Raw genomic sequence first — 26,177 nt, forward strand, 5'->3', positions numbered from 1 at the left:
TTTAAAAAAAAAGTGTTTGTGATCAGGCTTTCTCTTTGTCATCGTATGTGCATGCAGTATGATCAGTTGAACAATAACCATCAATAAAGTTTCACAAGATTTGAAAACAAAGTTTCTGTAGCATTTCTATCTAAGAATGAAAATAAATATATTTAAAAACAGAAGAGAGAGAAACTATATTAAAATAGTAAAAAAGGTGGGGGGCAGGGGTACAGTAACATTTATTTCTGCTAGTGAGGGAATGAGCCATTATGATTTCAATCCCCATATTTAAGACCTAATGTATAAAAGACAAGTTTCTTATTTTTTTTAAATAAATGTACTGAAACACTGAGGTAAAAACTTCTGAAAAACATTTACCAAATATTATGCTTTCTATTCCAAGTATGGAAGATGCATCTTTTTTGAAATCACACACATAAATGAATAAGTGGGGAAGAACAGAATTTATTTGCAATTTTAATTGTCATTAGATGGTTCTACACTCTCTACCCTCCCAATAATAGTGTAGCATTTTAATCTATCAAAAAAAAACCAAAAAAAACCTCGAAAGAGTTACTGTGCCAGCCCAAAGGACTTTTTGTTTGTTTTTTTGAAAACTCCTATAACGCTCAAGTCCGTCATTTTAAAATGTATGTCTGAAATAGTTATGTAAGAAAAGGGTTTGGAATTTTTTTACAATATATATTGGGAACGTGTTCACTTATATAAATAACTAATAATAATATGAATTATAACAAAATGATTAATACCATGTGTGGAATATAGTGACTTCTAAATGGTTAAAAGATCTGCAAACCCAGAAATGTGTATATCTGTCTTTAGAAATTAGTGTTTATATCACTACCGTGGTTTGTGAATAAAGAAAAATGGTTTGTAATATCAAAAATAAAAGCTTAGTCTGAAAAGGTATAAGTGAGTTGGTGTTCAAAGTTGTTTTGCCTTTCCTTTTTTATTGTGTTGGTTAAAGGTATGTCCAGAGCCACACTGTCAATACTGTACCTACATCAGTGATGACAATGGTTAGCAGCTCTTTTCTAAATACACCTCTACCCCAATATAACATGACCCGATATAACAGGAATTCGGATATAACGCAGTAAAGCAGTGCTCCAGGGGGTGGGGCTGATCCGGAGGATCAAAGCAAGTTCGATATAACGCAGTTTCCCCTATAACACGGTAAGATTTTTTTGCCTCCTGAGGACAGCGTTATATCGAGGTAGAGGTGTATATCTGTTTAAATGATAGGAGTAATTAAATTCAGTATGGTGAGCTGAAATTTCTTTAGACTATTTTAAATAAAATAAGGCACGCCTACAGTACTGTGTCTGACACATTTCTCCATAAAGAAGACTCCACTGCATACAGGGAAAAATCATATTTGTCAACAAGAAAAAAAAAAGTTCAGACATTTTCCATGATGAGTGACATGTATCTATGACCTTTCATTGAAAATGATCACAAAGTGCTTTACAAACTGGAGAGGGTATCACTTCTGCCCATCATTGACCTGCAGGGGTGCTGGAACAATTTGCACCATGGGGGTGTTGATAGCCACTGAACCAAACTGTAAACCCTGTATATAATGGAAACCACTGCAAGTCAGGGGATGCGGCAGCACCCCCGAGGACTCCTAGTGCCAGCACCTATACTGACCTGCATCCACCTCAGTGATGAAATGAGGCAGTGGATGAACAGTGCACAGCAACACTGCACAGGGTAGAGGATACGAAAGGAAGAGTACTTTATTCAACTTACACTGCTAGCAAAATGGCTTCACTTGTGGAGGGTTCTCCATTAAGCTGTTTCTAGGATGGGTATTGGGGCTGGAAGGAAGGTAGTTACATTGCCCCAGGCCTGGGTTTAGCAAGAGGTACAGGACTCCTGAGCAGTTTAAGCTGCTGCTTGTCACATACGTGAATGCCAGCATAGGTTAGCTGACTCCTCTCTCAGCCAGCCTCACCACATCTCTCTCTTCTTCAGGCCTGTTATCAGGGGAAGAGGGTGACCCATGGAGAGATCAAAGCTAAATAGCATATGCCTAGTAATTAAGTAGCTGGCTCTGGCCCCAGGCAGCTGTCTTTTGTGAGCAAGGAGAAGAGAACTAGAACCCAGCAGCTTCTTAAGAAATGTTACCTGCTTCTTCATGCTGCCACACTTCTGCCCATAGCTTTTGTGGGGAGAAACAGAAAATCCTCAGCCCCTGGGTGGAAGAGGAAACAACAGAAATGGAGTATTGGTTGGGGTAGCTGAGTCAGTGGAGGGGTCATTTTTGTGGACAATAAATGAGCAGAGTTAGGGAGAGATAAGAATGGGAAAGAGAAACGTGAATTAGGACAGAGAATGTGAGATGGATGCACATGTGCACAGGTTGGTACTGCACACCATTTGCTTCAACAATTTCAGAAACAGAGAGAAGATTGGACACCATTGGAGGCCTGCCTGGTATCCCTGCCTCATTTATCCCAGTATATACTTACAGTGCTGCCCCTTGCCTTGGCCACCCACCGTCTTTGGTAAGATGCAAACATAAAACATTGTACTGATTACATTACTATTTAAATAAGAGTTTTAGGAAAAAACTAAACCAATAAGTTGGTATAAAAACTGAGTAGGAAATGGAAAAATAAAATGAAGGCCAGGGAGCACAGGTGAAGCTAGAGCTGGCAGAGACCCATGAGACAAAACATCTCAAACATGCGCTGTCATTTTGGAACATCATGTTTTTACAGCATCTATTTGAATTTACGGTTCAGTAAATATAAGTAAAACTGAACAACAGCAAAAGCCAAAAGAGACATTGAGATTGTAACACATACATATTTCTGGCTATTTTTAGCCTAAAACAACTTTAATTGTTGCAAACCAACCATCTAATATTTAAATTTAATCCCTTTAGATAGCCTAATAATTGCACCAGTATATTTACCAGCCTGTCTCTTAGTCTCTAAAGGGACATCAGTTATGTGTTTGCTTATTTACTGGTTTGATTGGAATTTAACTCCCCTTCTTTGGTGAGAAAGCCTTACATTTGCTCTTGTCTCTGATAAGTTTGTGCCCATAGTCAGAAGTGCTATTGTATTGCTCCCCATACACACACACACACACATATACACTCAAAAGTACTGTTGGAAGGTCTAGTGCATATGGGTGGAGGGGTATATTCTGTTTTGGATTGCAACATTTATATCACTTCTACTGTCGAAAAAACAGGCTGTGTAAATGTTCTCCTTCCTAGAGTAAAAATAAAATGTCCTCATTTTGCTGGGGGGAAAAAAGTACCCTTGCTTAAGTGGGAAAGGAAACTTGTTTTGGGGGGTATGATTTTTTTGAAGGCAGACACCCAAGAAAGAATTCTCTGGAGTAACTCAGATCCCACCCCATTTAACATCCCATTAAAGGCCATTGGGCATATTTACCGCTAATAGTGGAAGATCAATTAATTGCCAAAATTAGGCTATCCCATCATACCATCCCCTCCATAAACTTATCAAGCTTAGGCTTGAAGGCAGATATGTCTTTTGCTCCCACTGCTCCCCTTGGAATGCTGTTCCAGAATATCACTCCTATGATGGTTAGAAACCTGTGTCTAATTTCAAGTCTAAACTTCCTGATGGCCAGTTTATCTCCATTTGTTCTTGTGTCCTCATTGGTTCTGAGCGTAAATAATTCCTCTCCCTCTCTGGTATTTGTCTTGACAGAACTGGTGAAGAGTCCTCTCTTTACTTTTAGTTGTATACCGGTAGAGCAGTTTGTTTTCTCTCTGAAAGTGAAGTTCTTCTCCTGGCACCTTTTATGACTCTCTAAACAGGGCCAGCTCCAGGCACCAGCTCAGCAAGCAGGCGCTTGGGGCGGCCAAGAGGAAGGGGCGGCACGTCGGGCAATTCGGCGCTTGGGGTCCCTTGGTCCCTCTCAGAGGGCAGGTCCTGCCGCCGAAGAAGAAAGTGGTGCGGTGGAGCTGCCGCCGATCATGGCTTTTTTTTTTTCCTGCCGCTTGGGGCGGCAAAAAGCCTGGAGCCGGCCCTGTCTCTAAGGATACGTTTATCTAGTGCTTTACATACCAATAGCTGTCTTGCAACATTTTATGTGATGCAGTATTGGCCCACCCAAATATCCAGAAAACCTGGGTAATATTCAAAGGGCCAGCCTCAGCTTGAAATAGAATAAATTTTAAAAAAAATGGTAAAAGTATTTTCTGGTCCAACAGCTGCTCCTGAATTCCCTGTGCCTATTTATATGGTTTTACAATCATATGTTTCTACTTTTTCCACACAAACCAAAGAGGAATCTGAGTGACTGGCAATGTAGGCGAAACAGTGAGACTGACTATATAGAGAGTGCTGTCAAATGCACCATTGTCAAACTTACAATAGAAAGATATATTTTTTTTCCTCTTTCAGTTACAATAATCTTAGGGGGCTATTTGTTTTAAATAAACTATTTTTACATTTTCAGACAGAAGTGTAGGTTTTGAGTTGATGAGCTCCCTTTAAAACATTGTTCCAGTGAAGTATCTGCAGAATAAAAAACAAAAACAAAACCTTGATTCTATGGATGTATTTATCCTCCAAGCACCTTACAATGCAATGAGTTAAATAGTGTGTATGAAGACTCTCAAACTGAGCAGTTATGATTCATACCAGAATAACGCTCACATAGCCTTGCATATTACAACTCCTTTTTTCAGGCCTTGTTTACATGGGGCAATTGATTAGCAAAGTTATTGCATACTAAAGGCTTGTCTCCACTTACCGGGAGACTCAACGCATGTCAATCAATCCACTGGGGGACATTTTAGTGGGTCTAGTGAAGACCTACTTAATCAACTGCCGAATGATCTCCCAGCGACTCCAGTATTCAGAATGAGAAGCATAAGGTAAGTCGACAGGAGAGAGTTTCTCCCATCGACTCAGCACGGTGAGACACCGCAAAGGTCTATCTAAGCTATGTCGACTCCAGCTACATTATTTACGTAAGCTGGAGTTGGATAATTTAGGTCGACTGACCCCCTCCCCCCACAATGTAGACTTGCCCTAAGTTATTCTGCATTACCTCCCAATGGGAACACACTATGCCTGAATAAAAAGTCACTTTTAGTCCACAATAGCTGTGCCAGTCTATATCCCCATGTAGACAAGGCCTTAGATTGGGTGTGGGAGAAAATGTTGATCAGAACAATGGTAGCTCAATTTTTCATAAAATGCTATCTTTAATTGCTACCTGGGCCACTGTTTTAGCTCTCCTCTGAAAGGCTGCACCTTTCATCATGCAGTGTCCCATCCCTAATAGCCATACCTTAGTGTCAAGAGTAGTGGGGATGTCTGAACCCAAATGTTGGTATGGAATGTGAAGCTATACAAAAGCAATTGAGCCCCAATGAAACTTAAAAATAGGGCGTGTGATGGGTTCCCCCTCCCACACACACACTTCTGGGGTGTCACCTGATGTACCAGAGTCCCACTGAGTCTGCCCATTCCACTAGCCTGGGCTCCCTCACCCTGTCCTGATTTTCCAGGCCCTCAAGCCTCCTCTAGCATGCACACAGGTAGGGACATGCCCAGCTGCAGAAAGACACAGACACCGGGAAGAATCAGCTTCGGTATTGCCCAGCACTCAAGTGCACACCCAAAATTGTATTGTCTGTAGAGCGTAAGCTCATGAAATTTGCTCCCTTCCTCAATGTGGAGGAAGATCTGCACAGCTTTTTGCCCCCTCCCTCGATTATGAATTCCACAAACTGTATTTTAGAATAAACAAAACAAGTTTAACAACTACAAAGGGTAGATTAAGTGATTATAAGGGTTAGCAAACAGATCAAAGCAGATTACTGAGCAAACAAAACAAACGTAAACTAACGTAAACGTAAACGTAATATGCTAAAGAAACTGGCTAAAAGTAGTAATGTCTCACCCTAAAGGTGGTTTTAGGCATTTCTTTCACTGGCCAGACAGGCTGGGCTCAGCACTTCTCCCCTCCCTCACTCCTTGTTTCTGAGATGGTCTCACCAGTCATTCTGGATGGGGAGTCAGTGAAGAAAGCTCCCTGATTAACTCACTTCCCTACCTTAAAGGATTCCCACCATATGTAAATCCTATTTGTTTCCCAGTTTGATCCCCACCCCATATTAGTGGAAAAATACTAGTAGGCCATGATGGGGTCCAGTACCGGGTGCCATGACCCTGTAGTGTCAAAGCAGCAACCTAGGCATGTGAAAGATTAGCATCTTCAGAGTCTTATTGTTCTCCTTAGTAGTCCATCCAGGCTGATTGCTACTGTCTGGTGGGCATTCCCCAGGTGTAACCACAGTTGCAATTGTTATATAGTCAATATTCCCAACTTCAGATACAGAAATGATACAGGCATACAACTCGGATAATCATAATCAATACATAACCTTGCCAATGATACTGTGCATGAGCCATCTTGCATAAAACATCTTAGTTATGACATTCATATTATAATATCTAAATGAAGAATAGGGGGTGTAGTGTCACAGGGATGATATTCAAAAAGGAGGGGGTCAGAAAGTTAAAAATATGGGATGAAATTATTCTGTCCCTACTGAAGTCAATGGGAGGTTTGCCACTGAGTTAAGTAAAACCAGTATTTCACCTGTGGTGTCCAACAACAGCAGTCTGTTACTGCATTAAAGACACATGGATTTCCATTTAAAGAGAAGAGATAGTTCGAGTACACCGGATAAATGATAATAGATGGGGGCACGTGATGAACATTGTGAAAAGCTGGGTCACACATTTGAAGTGAAGCCAACTGGATGCTATAGAACATTGAAAAGCTTCACAAATAACTAAGGCCCAAGTTCTGGTCTTCATATGACATGATTGCATGATACAAATAAACTGTTAGGTTAAGTTGAAGAAACAACTTAGCAGAAGAACTTAACATATTTCCAATTAATGCTTGGTCTAGAGCTGAACCATCACTAAAGTTGAACACCTGAACACGTAGCGCATCGAGATGTCAGAAAAAAAATGCAATCATATTTTCAAATTCTTTACGGTAGAGCCATTAGACCAAGTTCAATGTTGATTTAAACCCCATGCAACCAATAGGTTAAATTCAGGCTGAATCAATCAAAGTTATTGCAAGCAGCCCTGGAGGCTACTTTATAGACAAAAAGACTCCTAAGATAGCAGCTGCCAAAGACTGCGTATTGTCATCTTCTATATGATTCCCTATTGGAAATACAGCAGTGGAGCTGCATAACTATAATTTAGGAAAGGAGCCTATAGGCAAAACTAACCACAGTTTTGTAGCCCTTGATCTTGGTGCATGCTCTTGGAGTTTGGGGCTCATCTGGAAACTTCATTGTTTTAAGTGTGTTTTGGAGGGCATCTGCAATTCACAGCAATGTTTCAGAGAAGCTGAGGGTGGAAACAATATGGCTTAATGCCTTGTAATTATGTTAGGATCAATATTTTTAAATCAACAGACTAACTATGATACAGCAATTTGAAGCCAGTGGAGGACAGTTATAACTGATATTATAAATCTGTAATTGATTCGCTACAATCTGAGACTCTGACTGGATAAGGATGAGGGGGACATGGTGAAAGCTGCATTAATGTTATTCTTCTGTAAATAATCCAGCTCATCCCCTCCCACAGAAAATAACCCATGAGAAGGCATTCTGGAGGAAGATCCCCTTAATGATTACCCCACATTAGCCCATTTGAGGGGGAAAAAAAGCCTCATGGCTCCCCAGGTCCACCCCCACAGATGCCATTTTCTTTTGCACTGGCAAATGTTCTGTGTGTGCCACTCTGCTGACTCAGTTTGCAGAACAGCCATAGTTGAACCACACTAGCAAAGACTTCTCCCTGGGGGGGCGGGCGGGGGGGGAGGCACGATACTGAAAAGATACTGTAGCCCTAACCTTTCTTAACAAATGTCCACAGGACCAGAGGGGCTGAGGATTGACATGATATACAGCCCCTCTGACTCACCCAGCCAATCCCCACTTGCCTCCTTAGAACATGCCCCAGACTGTGCAGCATGGCCTTCAAGTTCAAGAATCACAGCAGATCTTGCTGTGCAGATGGCTGAGTCCCCTTTAAATGTAGCTGTGAGGGTCCATATTCATAAGGTCCTGTCTGTGTATGGAGCTAGGGGCCGTGCTCTAGCCGTCAGTTAAAAGCCATTTGCCATAGATATAACTCCCCGCTGTAAGGCCTCTGAGGACAGGCATTACCCAAAAGGGCAAATTTCTAAGTAACTTTTTTTTAAAAAATTATATGGGCTTGATACTCATTTTACACTGTTCCTTCAAGTGGGACTGCCAGCGTGAAAGGGCTACTAGACTTGGGCCCTGTCAATTTAATGCAAAAATCCTGTGACAAGTTTACTTAGGAATCATCTGTTTCTTTTACTGCAAGAACCTTTTCAAACATTACTCCTGCTAGTTCCTGCCGACTGCTGTGCAAGCTCTGACAGTCCAGATGGACTTGGTTTTCATTCATTAAGAAGAAAGACGTTATGATGATGGAATAAAATGTCCTGAGGTAAGACGGTTGGATGTGTCCAATGCACAAGCTTTTTCTACGTTTTTGAGCATCCATCTCCATTTCATCTATAAAATACTTAACCTTAATGAGTAGAAATCTGGAAATTTTATGAGGACATATCTATCTAGCAATCATCTAAGGAGTCCATCACTGTGGCATCGAAATATTAAGCCAGTCATTAGATTTAGCACTCAGCATAACCTTCATTGATTCTCATCTCTCCATCTGTCCCCAGTCCGGATTTTGTCTGATTTTTTTCCTGCTCCCTTCTACTACACCATCTCCTAGCCAGCTGCCCAGGAACTTGCCTATCTTCAGGCACTGTGATGGGATTTACAAGCCCCACACAGACCTGAAAAGGTTAATGTGCTCCTGTGAGACCACTCAGCACACCTGTAGCTGATGTCCAGCCAGAAGGGTGGGACTATAAAGGGGAGATACTGCTCAGGTGGGGTTTGGTTGGAGAAGAGAACAGATCATGCAGTGAGAGAATCTGAAGCCTGGAACTGAGCTAGGTTTGATGCCTGATTATGCATTCCTGGAGGAAACGGTAAGCTCTGGCAGGGAACTATCTGGAGATACATGGATACCTGCTAAAGATTCTCAAGGCTATAGCAATAGGATGTCTCACCTGAATAGGCAGGAGAGTGTGACAGAGTTGAGCTCAGAGAGTGGATGGATACCAACTTTAAAGTGTCTAACAACTAAGCCCAACTGGGACAAATTCTTATTTTGTGTTTGTTTGAACTGTGACTTACTTTAAAGTCTGCTATCCTGGAAGGAGACTGAAATAGTGAGCAGCCTGCCTGGAAGACTGAGCCATGTCACCCCCCAGAAAAGGTGGGAAACTGAGGCAAAGGGCCTGCAGCACTCTGCCTCACCATGAGGAGATGCACTTGGGATGATGAATCCCTTAGGTATGTAAATCTAAGGTCAACAAGGCAGAGATGTCTTCCTCTTTTGGTAAATGTTATTCTCCACCCACTTTGATTAAACACAACTTAACTGTTCCTGATATGAAATGTATATTTATAATGAAGCTATATTTACTATGGCAAACCAGTTGCTACTATAAGTTATTCTTGTCTCTGTATTTGCATGCAAGGCATCATCCTTGCATGCAAGAGCACATGTACATCTCACATACCTCTATAGAACTATACCTTCTCTGCTTGAAAACCATAAAACAGCCTCCTTGGGCATCTGCTGGGCCTGGGATGTACATGTCTTCCTAACACAGATGGGACCATATGCAAAGGTAATGCAGCTCTTTGAATAGGGGGAGGGGGAGATGTTTTGGGGCAGCTGCCTCTTGTGGATCCACCAGAATTTGAGGTCAAAACAGCTGCCTGTTCTACAGGGGCAAGGAAAGGCAGAGGCTGGAATGCCTCTCTTCCCTCCTCCCCTCCCCCTGAACAATTTAGAGGGAATTCTATAACCAGGTCCTGATTGAGTTTCTCCTCCCCTCAACTACATCCTGTATTTCTGGGGGAGGGAGAAACTGGGAAATCATCTTTTCCATCTCTAATTTTTATGATTCTCTTAGGCCAGCTAGTCCAGTTCCCTGCCAGCACAGGATTGGGCTTGTCAATATATTTTTAGTGCACTACTCTGTTTAGTTTGTATGCCAAACAATGCAGCTTCCAGCTCTTCACTGGGGAGACTGTCTCCCAGTCTTATACAGTTCCCTTTCAGCTAGTTCAGTCTGATATTCAGTCTGATTTTTCTCTTGGTTTTTTTTCCATCCCATTACCCCTAGCTACCACCTTTAATACGTCCTCTCTTTTCTTAGTATCCTAACAGCCTATTTCAGGGATGGGCAAACTTTTTGGGCCGAAGGCCACATCTGGGTGGGGAAATTGTATGCAGGGCCGGGGCAGGGGGTTGGGGTATGGGAGGGGGTGTGGTGTGCAAGAAGGGGCTCAGGGCAGGGGGTTGGGGTACAGAGGGGTGCAGCGTGTATGAGGGGGCTCAGGGTGCAGGCATGAGCCTTAGGGCAGGGAGTTAGGGGCTGGGGTGCAGGAGGGCTCCCTGCAGGCCTGCCCTGTTCCCAGCCCTGCACCACTCCAGGAAGCGCTGCAGCCCCTGGGGGAGGGAGGACAGAGTTCTATGTGTGCTTCCTTTGCTGCGCCTTCAGGTACCTCCCCCGAAGCTCCCGTTGGCTGTGGTTCCCTATTCCCGGCCAATGAGAGCTGCGGGGGGCAGTGCCTGAAGGCAAGAGCAACACACAGAGCCCTCTGCCCCCCAGGCGGGGGCCGCAGGGAAGTGGTGCTGGCCGCTTCTGGAAAGCAGCTCAGGGCCCACGGCGCCACAGGGGGCAGTCCTGTGGGTCGGATCCAAAGCCCTGAGGGGCTGGATCTGGACTGCGGGCTGTAGTTTACCCACCCCTGGTTTATCTGGTGTGATCAAGTCAAGATGTGAGTTCCATAAGAGGAGCTAATGCAAGATCCAACCATAAAACATTATGTAGAAAAAAATACTTGACCAACTATCCTACAAGAGAAGTAGTGGGGCCAAAATATCGTGCACAGTTAATTTTGGCAAAGGATTTCTAATATCTCCCCAAGTGCAATTCTTCATCAATCTGTCAGCAAGCAGGTTTATCTTACTCTTTTCCCTCCCACTGTAAAAATAACCAAGTGATCTGAGTCAAAGGAACCCACTGATCTCCAGAGAATACCAGAGCACTATCTGAACTCTTTCACAGTTCCCTGTAGCTCCTTGGCACGATCTCCCCTGCTTGGACACTTACATTTTTGAGGGGCAGGGGACTGGAGGGGTGAGACACAAGGAAGGTCAAATTGGCTTTGTCAGCATGAATTTAAGGATAGCTAGGCTACTCTTCCTCCTCACCCCAAGTCATGAAGGCCAGTCCCAGCTGTGCTGCCATAGAGAAGTTTGCATGCTGCAGGATAGGAGACTATCTGGTCCCCTATAATTTGAATCAGTTGCATCAAAGCTACAATATAAAGCCCATTGTGTCTCTTCCCCTATATTGCTGGAATTATATTTAACAGTGAATAAAATGCACTTACTCTAAGAGATGACCCAGTGTCCCCTGCTGAGGAAACCTATTCTGGAGAAACCAGGGGAATTTTACCTTGAGTCAGCAGAGCCTAAGAGAATTACAGAGATCACTTTAAGGTTGCCAAGAAGAGAAGGCACAAGGGAAGCCCATGCTCTAATGCTTTGGGCCCTTCTGCTGCAGCAACAGAGATCATAAAAAAAAAAAATCTCTTGTTTAAGGTACAGGCTTGCAACAGAGATCCTGTCACAACAATATTTGTAACATGCTTTAATCGGAAATAAGAATGTGCCTATTTTGGTACAAATTGAGGTGTTTGAGGATTATGGATACAGTTTTTCCAAATGTGTGCGTAGGAGGCACATAATATGACCTGGACCCTGTAAATGCAAAAAGAGATACATTTATCAAAATTAGGAAGGAAAACAAATTGACTAGGAAGATTTGAAATGTGCAGTCATAGAGCCTAGTAAACAGCTGCATCTGGCTGATTTATGTATCTTTCATGCCAATAACCAGCTGTTCTCAATTCCATCCCCGCCATATTTGTTAAATTAGAGGGCCAAAGCACAGGCTTATCCTAACTCCACTCGGTTGTTTCAGTGGCTCTGAGGGGATTTTAAAGAAGCCTCAAGAGATAGCAGCTGAAAATTCCTTATCTATTGTAGTGGGAATCCTCATCTGCTGTTCCTCCTTCCCATTCCCCCTCTGGCTGGGCATGCATCAAGGATGAGATGAGGTGATCCTGGTCAGTAGTATGGCTTGCAGAGAGCTATATATTGATGCAAATTGGAGTAGTTTTAGAGCTGCTGTAACTTTCACTGGGAGCTAACATGGCTCCTGGCAGGCCCTGGGACTGAGGGAGAGAGAAAGTTAAAAAAGAGGGTATAAACCCACCTATGCCGCAACCAACACTGCAGTAAGGGATCTGGGCTGAAGTTCTTAGCTAATAGTTTATTTCTTAATGAGAGAGAGTCATTTATTAAAACAAGAAATGAGACCACAGGAGAAATGTAGTGTCGCAAAAATCAAATACAGTACTACAGGCATCAAGGTATTACATTTAGGGAGTGTCTAGAATGACAGTAGTGGTGTTTTAGTAGCAGTGTTGATAAGCATGGGGCAAACAGGAAGCACAGAATATTGCTATAACATTAGTACTTATCCATGTTGTCAAAGTAAATTCGCTTCTTGCATAGAAGGAAAGTTAGGAAAGCTATATTTAAAAGGGTGCTTGTCTATTCAGGCTAGCTCCAGGCTTTGTGCTGCATCTCCAAAGAGCTGAAGCACAGAAGGGACAGGCTGGGGGAGCATAAGGGTGCAAGCCTGGCTTTGTGCTGCCCAGATTCTGGTCTGCTGCAGGGGCCCAAATGGTTCTTAATATAAATTTAGAGAAGAGGTGCTCTCAATTACCACAGCCTGTCCCAGAATGTCTAACAGTTTTTGTAGTGCCGAGTGCTACAACTGTTCCCCTACTGTCGCTGGTGGAACACCTACAGCAGCACTTGTGGGAGCTGATGGAAAGGTTGATGGCTGAGTGGGAAGAGTAGCGTTTTTATATCAGCTCTACAATGTTCCTGTACCATGGGACTTTTTTCCAACCCTCTGTGACAATTTACAGATGTGGCCCAATAGTCTCTTGTTTTTCATTCCTACATACACAAAGTACAGAATAAGAACTGCAGCAGACCTTGCACATTTTGTCTGATAAGCAGTGTGCTTAGGTTGGGTTAAGGATAATTTGAAAACTCCAATTTTTTTTTCTAATGTCTCAATTATCAAAAGCAAAACGACTTCTCTGAGAAGGCTATTCATGCTGTGAAGAAAAGCCTGATATGTAGTAGGATCAAAACTGATGGTCTTTGAGAAAAGGTAATGAAAACGTTACCCCGTTCAGCTGCTTCTAATTGATCATCTGCTTGACTGGAATGATGCCCAGATCACCAGTCATTCTTAATGTACATTCAGTCAGAAACCTGTAGGGTCTGATTCTCCTTTCTTTTACTCCAATAAAGGAAGCTTCCACTAAAAAGTGAGAGCAAATAATACAGAACATCTTCTGACAGCACAATGAACAATGGTATGCCCTCACTTAGAGCCTTCTCTACAGAACTGAGCACTGTTAAACATTTTAGCTGAAATTGAAAAATCTTAGAGAAAGGCAATATGGAGGTTTAGGGGATTTCTCTATGGTTATGTAATTGTAAAAACTAGGCTAATTTAGTCTCTTATGTGCAGTTACAGGTTGTTCAGAGAGCTTAACCAGAATTAGACACTATATTTTTAGCATACTGTCTACAGTGTGACTATCACACTTTGGCCTATTATGTAAACTTAATGCATGCAATGAAATTCACATGAAAATGCCTGTTTTATCCTAATTCTTTAAAGTGGCATTTACACTGTCACCTCTGAAGCACTAGATTTCCATAATACAGCGTGAGGTTTTGTAGCATTTTCTTTAAAACTTGGCCTGGCCTCGGCAGTGAAGGCAGTTTGCTTTAATAAGTTCTTGTTTGTTAATGACTCTCCTTGTGCGTTACAATACCTGGCATTGCACAAAAGGTTAAAAAAACTGGACAATAAAAGTGTAACCACCTGTGTTTGGCTAAAATGTGCCACAAATTCCTGCTGACTCATGCATAGCCCTTCTTAGAAAGGGGAATAGTCACTTTGGGTTAAAACTCTTCAGCCACCGCCATGTTGCAGAGAAGGGGTCGAGGCAGGGGGAAAGGAAGTACTGCAGAGGAGCACTACTCAAATGACATCCTAGAGTCATTCTTTCTGCAGAGAGTGCCTCAGAGGATGCCAGAAGAGCATACTGAGGAGTGAACCCTCGCAGTGCCAGTCTTCAACTTCTAGAAGGACCACTTGCCTTTCAGCTGTTAAATGACTATATAAAATACTGTATGGGGGAAGCCACTTGCAGTGCACATTTTATGGTCCGGGCATATCCAAAATTGCCAGAGCATACTCAGGGTCTGGTTGGAAGGCCTCTCAGAAGGTGACAAGTCTGTAGTGCAACTGACGGGCACATTTTTCTTATTTGGTGAGAGATTCATCTGATGTACTCTATTGAGCAGCGCTTTCAAGTTCTGCTCATGATCAGCATTAGCCTCTTTGAGGGTGTCAACAGCTATTCACTAAAACGTTAGCTGCAAACCCCTCAAATCCCTTTAGAATGTCAGGCACACCACTTTTGGTGTGTGTAGACCCCTAGCTCATACTAACTCCACCCTTGTGCTCAAGCTCCAACATTCTGGCTGCTTGCTCACAGGGAGGGAGGGGGGGAGAAAGATTGCAAAAGCTCCTTGTGCCCTTCTTTCCCCTTCACAGACTAGATCCAGAACTGCTACAATCCAGCCCAAATACAGTTAAGTCTATTTATATTGTGTAAATACCCCCATAGACCTTCAGACTGAGCATTTTAAATGCTTGTTGGGAAGCTTTTAAACTAAAATATTAGGACATTGAAATAGAAGTAAATCTTACAAATGTTACAAGTTTTAATGTTCCTCACTTCTGTGATGCTGCATGCTGTGCGAATGACCCGGTGACTGGGTTTTCTGCTTTTGAAAACAGAGCTGCATATTGTAAAACTTTCATTTAAGTCAATTTGCCTCTCTAATGACTTGTTTTATTTGTTTACTCATTGCTTCTCCAGGATTTAAAAGTAACAGCTTAAAAAAAAATCCAACAAAAAGCTACCTTAAATCAAAGCCTAATATAATGATAGCATGGTTTTGGGTATAAAAAATATAAAGTTTCACTATGTCCAATGAAACTGGATGGGAAATGATATACTCAAGAGGAAAAAGTGTGTTGTACATGAAAACAGTAAATTATTCATGTGATGGTGGTATGCGTCAGATACGGTCCTACTTCATTCATGATATTGCAGAAATTGTCAATTCTGCAATATTAATTAGGCTTCTACAGCAAATTTTGTTTTAAAATTAGTTTACTTCACACAGTCCACAATTTTGCATATATTTTGAGGTTTGCAACACTCCCCCCATTAGTACAATAAATTATCTTAGAGTTTTGGGAGTCACCTGCAATTCTGCAGCATTTTCCAGAGTTAGCAGAGACAGCAAAGCGATCATTCTCGATCTTGCCTAATTCTGTGGATGCCAAGCATGCAGTATCTCAGTACAGACAAGTCTTCATAAAGCACAGACAGGGCATGAAGAAAAGCACTGTGGCAGGGTGTACTGCACTAACATTCAATGCCTGTTAAATATAAATGGCTAAAGTGACTGGACTCTATTTCTACTGCAGTTGTGTTAAGACTTTTAGTCTTCTACATTTTATATTGTACGGGTCACTTTTTTAAAATGAATATAATATAGTTGCACTCAATTGTCTGGTTATCAAAAAAGTTCAGACATAACATAATAGCTGTGTTTATATTGTTCCAGCAAATTTTTCTTAAATAGGTTTACTGTGGCTTTCCCAAATTACCGCTAAATAAAGGTCCATTATTATTTTTCCGTGATTTCCACATCTTGCCCATAACTCAGCCACAATTATTAGAAGATCATCCTGTGATTTAGGTAGGGTCCTACATATGGGCCATTATAGCCCTATGTGACAAGCAGCTGGGCCTCTGAATGAGCACAGAGGTCTTCCATTTCTCTCCCATCCCATTCTTTCATTAAAACTTAACTTATTTTTACCATATCATTTGTTCCTGGTATTTCAAAAATCAGTGACTGGGAAAAGGTGCCTATAGAATCATAGATAACCCACCATTTCAGTCTCCTGCTTCTCCCTAGTCCCAAACAGCAGGAGCCTAATTCTGATCACTCCTACTCTGCTATAATTTGGGAGTAACACCACTTACACCAATCTAACTCCATTGATTTAAAGTTCATTTAAGTGGGCCTGATCCTGTTGCCATTGAAGTCTATGGAAAAGTTCCATTCTCTCCAGTGAGAGAAAAATCAAGCCCATTGTCCCTACTTTGGATGGGTAGGAGGCAACAAGCAGGCTTATGTATGAAAACAGGAGTTATCCCAGCTTGGATAGCATATTGAACAAACAATGTTCATCAAATTCATTATGGTTCTGTCTTGCACCATTTCAATCAGTGAGATATGGAAGTAAAGACATCCACTTACGAAAGATAAGATACAATTGCATTACAATAAAACCTCATGCTTCAGGAATAACCCAAACACTAACTGGTGCTAGAAAGACTTTTCTGCTATGGACAGTGTACTGTAGGAGTCTCGTAATATCCCTTTAAATATTTGTGTGTTCGCTCTCTGTTTTAGAAATCAGGCAGAGTGTTGCTGTGTGTATATATGTAAATAGAACTCACATGTTTGTTTGGCAAAAACAGTTATTTGGACACACACGTGTCCTTGTAGTATACTACTGCATAAAGGAAAAAACGATACAAGGCAGGTTACTCCATAATGGGTTTTCTTGCAGCTGGTATTGGTCACTGTCAGACAACATACCAGACGAGATGGACAAGTGGTCTGATGTGTCAGCTCCTGCGTTTCTTTGGGAGTTTTCCCAGTGATTTGGTTTTACTCACTATGGCCAAAATTTTGAAAAGTTGCTAGTGATGTGGGTTCTAAATGTTTCCGGGTGCCAGCTGTGAAGCTCCATACAGTGGGCTAATTTTCACAAAGTACTGAGCACACATCCTCTGAAAATCAGGTTTCAAGGCTATTTTATGATGGCCACCCAAAAACCACTAATCACTTGAAAAACTTGATCAATATTTATTTTAAATTTGTCTGTTCTTGAACTCACCCCCTCCCCTCTCTCAGCCACTTATTTGACAATGTTCCTGTCTGATTTCACCTACAGTTACAGTCCCCTTTGAGATGACATATTACATCAAGATATCTCCATGCAGCCTTGATGCCAGAAAATGTATTATGTTCAGGAAGCAATGTAAAGGAGAGACTGCTGACTAGACTTATCAGACAACAAGGGCCATGGTCACAAATGGACTCAGGTGCCTTTCTGCCACTTCAGGAGTCAAAGTCCAACTTTTAGGCACCCCTGGTATTCATAAACACACACACGCACACCCCCGGCTGCTGCATATGTACTTTGCGGTAAGAGCTCCCTAGGCACCTAAGCTTGGACTCTGGACAGGTGCCTAGGGTGAGGCAGCAGTGCACAAGCCCAGAGGCACAACCTCAGCTGCCTACAGAACTCTTACTGCAAATACATTTAGGTATTTAGTGAGTGTAGGCGCCTGCTGAGCTAGGATTTTGTGAATGCCAATGGCCCCTAAATGCTGGACTTAAGTGCCTAAAGTGGCAGTTAGGCACCTGACTTCCCTGAGGCATGGATCTGGCCTTAAGATGAGAGAGCAGGCTGCTGCCTTCACCCAGCCATTGACTTGTAGTTCCAGACTGTAGTGTGGAACTGGCTCTAGAGTTGATGTACACAGTTATTGGGCTGACCTTCTGCACAGGTGGGAATTCCAGACATGCCTACATGATCAGGAACATTGATAAACTAATCCTTAAAACACCTTAATGAGATTAAAAAAAAAAGTTCCTCCCCATTATATGGAAAAGGAAACTGTAGTAGAGCGTCAGAATGAACTGTCCAAGCCCCAAGAGTGAGGCAGTGCCTGAGGCACCTTGGTGTGAGGATGAATTGCCCCCAAAGTGAGACATAATGCCTCCTTCTTTTGAATTCTCACAAACCAAGTCACTGAGTCTGCGAGAATGTGTTTTAAAGCTGTAGGTCTCTCTAGTAAAACAACATGTAAAATGCAATTCAGTTCTTTTTATAAATAAGTTTAATGAAGAATTTAATATTTCCACTCAAATTAGAAGGCAAACGTCAAAAAAAAGAAAAAGACACATGGATCATTAACTGAGGGATAGTTCTCAATTTGTTATAGTAAAAAGGCACTGAAATTACAAGTGTTAATCAACTGTATTGCTAAAAACTCTATATAGGTTAATTAAATAATTTAACCATAAAGAAATATAAAAATGGAAGAATAGGGGAATCACAAGCATCAATGTGTCTCTCCTGCTATGGTGCTTTCTCTGCATTTCTTAAGTACCTAATTTAATAAGCACTCAGAAGAAATAATTTCTTCTCGGCTGGGCTAAGCTCTTTAATAGTCAATGTAACACAAAGTTTCTAAATGTGCTTGGCAACGTTCTTTTCCACTTGGTTTAAACTCACATTATTAAGGGGAGATTTGGCCTCTGCACTTCTTCAGACCTCAAAATAGGTGCAAATATTCTTGAACTGTGACCTTTTTTGACATTCTCCCTTTAAGCCAAATGTGTTTGAACCTGCAGAAAGATTTGATTTTGTGCAAGATAATAGCTTAAAATAGCTAAAAAACTTAACAGAAGCAGCTAACCAGGAGTAACCATGAGATACCACAAGACAGAATGCTGTAGTAAGTAAGTATGACTGAACTGCTGACAGGTAACCACAAGATACTAGTTGACATCAGCTGTAGATATTTTTTAAGTTAGGAACATCAGTAGATGTCCAACTGCAAGAATGCCATGGTAACTGATTGACATATGTCAATAAAAGGCCTATGGGAGAAGAGCACCCCAACATTAGCAAGGTGTGAATATTCAAATAAGGGGAAAAAAGGGTTGACACCTTCATGAATATGTATGAACCCCAGTGGGCATGAGCACAAAACATTAGAAAAGCTGCATCCTGGCAGGCCTGCCTGCCTGAGGAAATACCAGGATGAGGACTATTGGTGAGGATGACAATGACTAACACTTTGGGTTGCTCAACAAGGGATCATGTGAATATATGGATACTTATTCTGTATTATCTCCATCTGCCTTGCTGGGTTGGAGTGTTTGTAACTTTGGTAATTGTGTTAATAAAACTATTGCAAACAAAGATTTCTCCTAAATTTGAGTGTTGTAAATGTGCACACCAAAGTTTCCAAATTTACAGTAATTCTAACAACACTGGGCCAGATCTTGGGACTAGACCAGGATTTCTCAAACAGGGGTTGCTGCTTGTGTAGGGAAAGCCCCTGGCAGGCCAGACTGGTGTGTTTACCTGGCTTGTCCGCAGGTCTGGCTGATCGTGGCTCTGGGCCAATGGGAGCTGATGGAAGCGGTGCGGGCCGCGGGACTTACTGGCTGCCACTTCCAGCGTCTCCCATTGGCCTGGAGCAGCAATCCGCAGCCAGTGGGAGCCACGATCGGCCGAACCTGCAGACGGGGCAGTAAACACACCAGCCCGGCCCGCCAGGGGCTTTCCCTACACAAGCAGTGACCCCTGTTTGAGAAACCCTGGACTAGACTCTGCCAAACCTCAGTGTTAAATTTGGGATTGTTAAGTAATCAATAGATCAAGCAAGAGGCCTACCAACAATCCTTGCAGATCTTGGAGCATCCTTGGAAGGCCAGGGCCATCCATGTGAAGGTTCTGCGCCTCCACACCAGAGCTGAAATACTGATGCCCACCATTCTCGCAATTCTTCTGGCTGCCTTGGCTCAGGAACCTCTAGTCTGTGGTTCTACCAGAAATGTAATCCAGCTCCATTCTCAAAGACTTTGGCCCTACCTCAAACCTGCCTACTCCATCTCCCTCCTTTCCTTCACCTCACTGACCAACCAGTTTACAGCTGTTGCTTCAAGTTCCTCTCTGCTAGTGCCCTCCTGGTTTACCTTCAGCCTCTGCCTTGTCCATTCCCCCAAGTCTGCTTTCACAAAGGATTGTAATGGCCCTCACCGTGCCAAATGGAAGGGCTTAGACTCACTCCTCGGGTGGATTATCTTTTCAGGCCAGAAGTGGACGATGGGGCCATAGCGGTACTGATCTATTCTACCCTGGGCCGGGTCTCCGGTCTGTAAGTGGATATCAGGATGAATGGTCCCACCAAAGATTTGTACACTGAGTATCTCTTAATATTGATTTGTTTTTTTTATAACTTCAGTTCAAGGAGAATAATATTTCAACTGAGCTGCTAACAAGTTATATTTCTCGTCTCCCCTCTCTTCCCCACCCCACCCCAGCCCTAGGAAAAGATGGCAAAAACAATCATTTATCAAAAAATGAAAACGTCTCTTTTTTTCAGATTTCAGCAGCTGCCTGAAGAAGATTTTAGGTCTTAAACAAAAACATTTTGGTTGCTAAAGTTTGGTAGGGAGGGCTTATTTTTTGTATCTTACCAAAACCTAAACATTTTAGTCAAGAATGAACTTGTCCACACTTCCTCCTCCCAACCAACCCTAAATTTTCAAGAGTTATTTTTGGGGGGGGTGTCAAAAAAACATTGTGTTTTAATCCCCAACTAGCTCAGTCACATGCTTTCTGACAATCCACCCTTGCAGGGAGCTGTGTGCAGGTGAACTCCTTGCACAGCCAGCATTGCTATTAATGGGGCTGCAGACATATGGCAGGGTACACCCAGCCAATTGCATGATGGCAGCCTAGCAGCAGACGACATTTAGACACCATGAGAGGGAAAGGGGGAGGGTGAAATCACTGGCAAAAATCAGCCAAACACAAAACCTGTTTTACTTACACACACGTGCCTTTCTACTTGAAAGCTAGAGATTTTAAAAATTCACGAGAGAGACTTCCCATTGAAACCTATTGCAAAAGCTTCTCATAAAAGTGAGATACTTTCAAAACAGATGTAAAATTAATCCAATATGAGAGGGACTTTTTCAAGAGAAGTGACAGTTGGCTGCTCTGCATATAGCACATCATGAAATATTTGTGGTTCATATATTTTTGCATTTCAAGTATAACTTTTATCAGGGTACAAGGTAGGCTAGTAGATTTCACATCTGGGCTGGTAAAATAAATCTGTTAGTGAAATGAAGAAACCCACACTGCGCCAGTAAAACGCTCATACCTGGACATTTAAAATTCCAACAGCTTATCAGGAATAGCCCATCTCTTCCTCTCTGCGGAAATTAATCACACAAACACACACAAGTCAGATAATGATCCAACTCTAGGGTTGTCAGGCATCTGGTTTTCGACAGGAACACCCAGTCGAAAAGGGACCCTGGCGGCTCTGGTTGGCACCGCTGACCGGGCCGTTAAAATTCTGGTTGGCAGTGCATCAGGGCCTGGGAATAAGGCAGTCTCCCTGCCTGCTGTAGCTCTGTACAGCTCCCGGAAGTAGCTGCCAAGTCCCTGCAGCCCCTAGAGACATGAGCAGCCATTGAGGCTCTGTGCGCTGCCCCTGCCCCGAGGGCTGGCTTCGCAACTCCCATTTGCTGGGAACTGTGACCAATGCGAGCTGCAGGGGTGGTGCCTGCATGCACAAGGGCAGCACATGGAGTCTCCCTGGCCACCCATGCACCTAGGGGCTGCAGGGACCTGGCAGCCATTTCCCAGGAGTCACGGTAAGGGCTGCTGGGACTCTGCATCCCAAACCCCTCAGCCCCACCCAAGAGCCCACACCCCCAGATGGAGGCCTCACCCCCTTGTCACTCCCCAACTCTCTGCCCCATCCCAGTGAAAATGACTGAGGGTGAGCGACGGAGGGAAGCGGGATGGAGTGAGCAGGGGCAGGGCCTCGGAGATGGAGTGGGGTAGGGTGGGGAGGGGCAGGACAGGGATGTTTAGTTTTACGTGATTAGAAAGTTGGCAACCCCATCCAACTCAGGCAAATTCAAGACTCATATGCCCCCCCCCAAAATGAAACTAAAACTGCCCCTCAAATTTGCATAAATGTTTCTGAGAATTAAATTTAAAAATTTCTTTAAGAATACAAAACCTGGACATATAATTCTAGCTATGTTTCTGATTCAAGATCACTTAGGATGACCAGATGTCCCGATTTTATAGGGACAGTCCCAATTTTGGGTTTTTTTTCTTATATAGGCTCCTATTACCCCCTTCCCCCTGGTCCCAATTTTTCACACTTGCTGTCTGGTCACCCTAAGATCACTAAACCAGTCCACAGCAGACAAACTCTTAAAAATGCCTTGCAGCAAGCAGCCAGTTCAGGAAGAGGAAGAACCTAGAGTTCTTGTTGCCTGAGGACTACAGTTCCTAGCATGCCACAGACAAACCTAGATTTTTCTCCATCAAATCCCTCACAAAACCACACAAAGAGTGAGATTTACCAACCCCTATACTGGGGGCTAACCTAAGGTCTTCACAGTGCTGGGTACATGGGCTTTGTGGTAGTTCTCTGCATATGGGAAAGGGCAGCATTTTTCACCTCAAATACTTAACTTGTACACTTTTGGGGGGAAGGGCTATCTTTTTGGGTAGTGTTTGTACAGTGCTTACACCATAGGTTCCTGCTTTATGCCTGAGGCTCCTAGATGCTACAGCTATATAAATATTTCAGCACAATATTAGGGAAAAAAACCAAAGCACTCCACAGATCCAAACAGCCCCTCCTTTGGGACACTGCAAAACCAGCACTACACTATGTGGCTCTGGGCTTGTCTCTAGCTAGTATTCAAAATAGCAATAGAAATGCGTAGAAGATTAATCAAATTTTCTTTTTCTTTCCTTTTTGCTGACTGCAGCAGTGGCTCTGCCAATGGCCCACTCAGAAAAATGAGACAGGTCCATATATTTTACTTTCTTTCCATAAACTAATATTTACCAGCACAGCTCTTCAAGCCAGGGGTAGCAGGGTTTTCATCATGAGTAGAGCAGAGGACTCCAAAGCAACACAACCATAGTAAGATTAAACGGAACTTTATTAAACAGCCTGGCAAGCCATGAAGAAAACTGGAGGTGGAGGGAAATTATCAAAATATGCCGTAATGAGCATATTGTGTGCAGTGGAGGAGCAGTATGATTTGTTATTGGTACCACTCAGGAGAAACAGAATAAGATCTTACTCCCTCTGAAACCACTGGTTGACTCACTGCCACTGAGCAAGTGAAAGGTTGGAAGAAGAATCTTTTGGCTCCTGGCATCTTTTTACAATGGAAGCAGGGAGGCACACTCAAAGTGAAGTGATAATCAGTGAACAGGCTGCTCTACACCGTCACTAAATCCAGCAAAACTGCCAGCAAAATAGCAGAACTATAACCAGCAAAGAACCAAGTGTGGAAGCAGTAAAAAGAGGGATTCTGGGAGCGGGCCTTCTGAAAATTTTGCACAAGCTGTTGCAAGTTCCTCCATTTTTAGAACATCTCAAAGTGAAAAGGTTGTGTCAGAAAAACAAACAAACTGCTAGCTGGCAATTAACTGGGATTCTCTATGATGAGAATATGCACAGGGCAAGCTTTATTCCACCAGAACACCCATAAATACCCAGAAAAACCAAGAACCCTATGATACCTCCCCCGTGCATCTTTCAACAGATGCCTGTGGAAATTTGGTTTATAAAAATATTCAAAGAGCTAGAACCAGTGCAGTAAAAAACAGCAACAAGAAAAACAATTAAGCAGTATATTTCCCTGGCCTTACAGAGGAAGAGCAGGATTTCCTCATACCTAATGGGAGTATCAATTCTTCCCACTGTGCATCTCTCCCATTATCCCCATCATCCTGAAGAACCATATCTCCTAGTGGGCATTTAGTAATAGCTAAATATCAAACAATGAGTGTATGACTTGCTAAACAATTTGGCAGGTCTATGACAACAAACTTACCTCATGCCTGACTTTTCGTCCTGCTTACTCTTGATTCTCTCACTTGCTTCACCCAGTTAGCTAATAAGGCAGCAAATAGGGGAGATCTAGGCTGCAGGCAGCTAATTAGGATCAGGGTCACCTGTGCGGGAACAGATGGAGGCCTGTATAAAGCAAGGGAGTTGCCCCCCCACCCCCTCTTGAGGGGAGAGGGTTAGTAATGAGCAAACCCAGAGAGGGCAGGAGTCAGTTTTTGTAGACAAGATGCTCCAGGAAACAGTAGTAATGGGTAAGATTGCACAGGGACTGTGGCTGCTTGTTACAGGGCCCTTGGGCTTGAACCCAGTGTAGAAGGGCAGGCCTGGTTCCCCTATTAGCCACTGGGAAATGGTAAGGGTATTGGAGATGCTACTCAGACAGTAGGTCTGGAAAGACTGTGAATTCCCTGGATGAGGAGGACTTTAATGACTTGGCTGGAGAGCTAAGTCCCAAAGAGAGAGCTGTAAACCCAGGAGTGAGCAGAGTGAGAAGATACCACTAGAGGGTGAGTGTAAGACTGGTAGAGCTAATCCCTAGGATGGCTAGCAGGAGGTGCTACAAGCAGAGTGTACTGTGTCATACTCCCACACAATTATGAGTTTACATCTCTAGTGCTGTCTCCAGGCCTACTGCTATTGTGAGGCAGTGTCAGGTGCTGCCTACCCTGAGTTCATCCTAAATTGGGATGAGATACCTGCCTCGTTCCTAATCTAAACAAACCCTTGAGAGTGAGCTGGGTAGATAGCCAAGACAGTAATTTATCATAGCAACAGATCCCATCTAGTAGCTCAATTAACTTCTTCATGAAGCCAGCTGGAGACCCTACTTTGTCTGGTTCACTCCCTGTGCCTTACCCACTGTTTAGGGAATATGAAGAAGCATCATGCTGCCTAGCCCCAGCCATGTGCAGTGAGATTGGAGAGACTCTTGTACACAGTTTCATAGGCAAAATTGCTGGAGAGCTGGGGCTGGGGTGGGCAGGATGCTGAGGGATGTGGTGGTAGGATTCTGGGGAGTGGTAAGGGATGCTTTTTAGAGGTGGAAAGATTGGGGGAAAGTGGGCATTGAAATGCCAAAGGGGGCCTCAGTGTAGCTGGAGCAGAGATGTGAGAACAGGAGAAAGATGGAATGGGTGAGCCAGCAGGAGAAAGAAAGCAAGTGGGGATGGCATATATATGTATGTGTGTGTATATATACACAGATAAATATGAAGACCAGGGGAAAGAGGATTTAGTGGATTGAAGGAGGCAGAAAGAGGGTAAACACAAGGGAGGAAGAGAGGACAAGGAAAGAAATGGTAGGGGGACAGACCCAAAGAAGGGAGAGTAGGGCAAAGAGGGACGAGGACCCTGAGGATGGAGGGTAGAAAATTACAAGATGAGCGAGAATGGGGCAGGGGAGATGGATGTGAGCTGAGGGTGATGAGAAAAGAATTTGAGGTATAGGGATAAAGGGACAGTGACATGGGAGTACATAAAAGCAGAGCTAACCAAAGATGAGAGCGTTAGAAGGATAGAAATCAAAGCCCAGGAACTATAGGCTTGTTCCCTCAACCAAGGGAAAGGAATCACTAACCCAGGCCACAAATGAATGCTGTTGGCAACAAAGGAAATATCAGGAATAAGAGTGAAGGTCAAAGGTTGAAAATCACGGATCCAGAAGGGAACATGGATCAGAGAACCCTCAACAATGCCCAGCACTCCTCAAAGGTGTCTAAGGAGTCAGTGGACACAGCCCAGAGGAAACCCGCCTAGAGGTGTGATCAGATAAGAGACCGGAAATGACCCCCATAGTTGCAGAGCACCCTACCATCGAGCTTTCTCCTTCTGGTTTGGTGGATGGCCAGCCTGGCCAATGCCAGCAGGAGGTTGAGGAGGAAGGGTCTCAACTTTGTGGGAGCAGAGATAGGGTGTGCTAATATAATCTTGTGAAGGGGGAAAATGCAGCCAGAACCTCAGTGAAAGATTCTAGAAGAGCCAGAAGAGGGGCTGCAGCCTGACGTGTTTTATGTAGACATGCTGCAGAGGCTCAATCACCACATACGAA

General features: G+C 43.2%; 1 protein-coding gene and 1 long non-coding RNA gene across 13 annotated transcripts in view; one reads left to right on the top strand and one right to left on the bottom strand.

Annotated features, from left to right (window-relative positions):
• Positions 1-697, top strand: part of RBFOX1 (RNA binding fox-1 homolog 1) — a 2,584,986-nt gene extending 2,584,289 nt beyond the window's left edge. For all 12 annotated transcript variants that reach the window (XM_044979735.1, XM_044979736.1, XM_044979737.1 and 9 more), the window contains one exon: positions 1-697. This exon is cut by the window's left edge. The gene's annotated coding sequence lies outside the window, so the exon portion shown is untranslated.
• Positions 698-4,417: 3,720 nt separating this feature from the next.
• Positions 4,418-24,153, bottom strand: LOC123344031. The gene is made up of 3 exons (XR_006572444.1): positions 24,114-24,153; positions 21,395-21,446; positions 4,418-4,514 (listed from the first exon to the last, which is right to left on the bottom strand). It is a non-coding gene; the product is annotated as an uncharacterized LOC123344031 (long non-coding RNA).
• Positions 24,154-26,177: the final 2,024 nt, after the last annotated feature.

Source organism: Mauremys mutica, chromosome 11, assembly GCF_020497125.1.
Source record: "Mauremys mutica isolate MM-2020 ecotype Southern chromosome 11, ASM2049712v1, whole genome shotgun sequence".
NCBI lineage: Eukaryota > Metazoa > Chordata > Testudines > Geoemydidae > Mauremys > Mauremys mutica.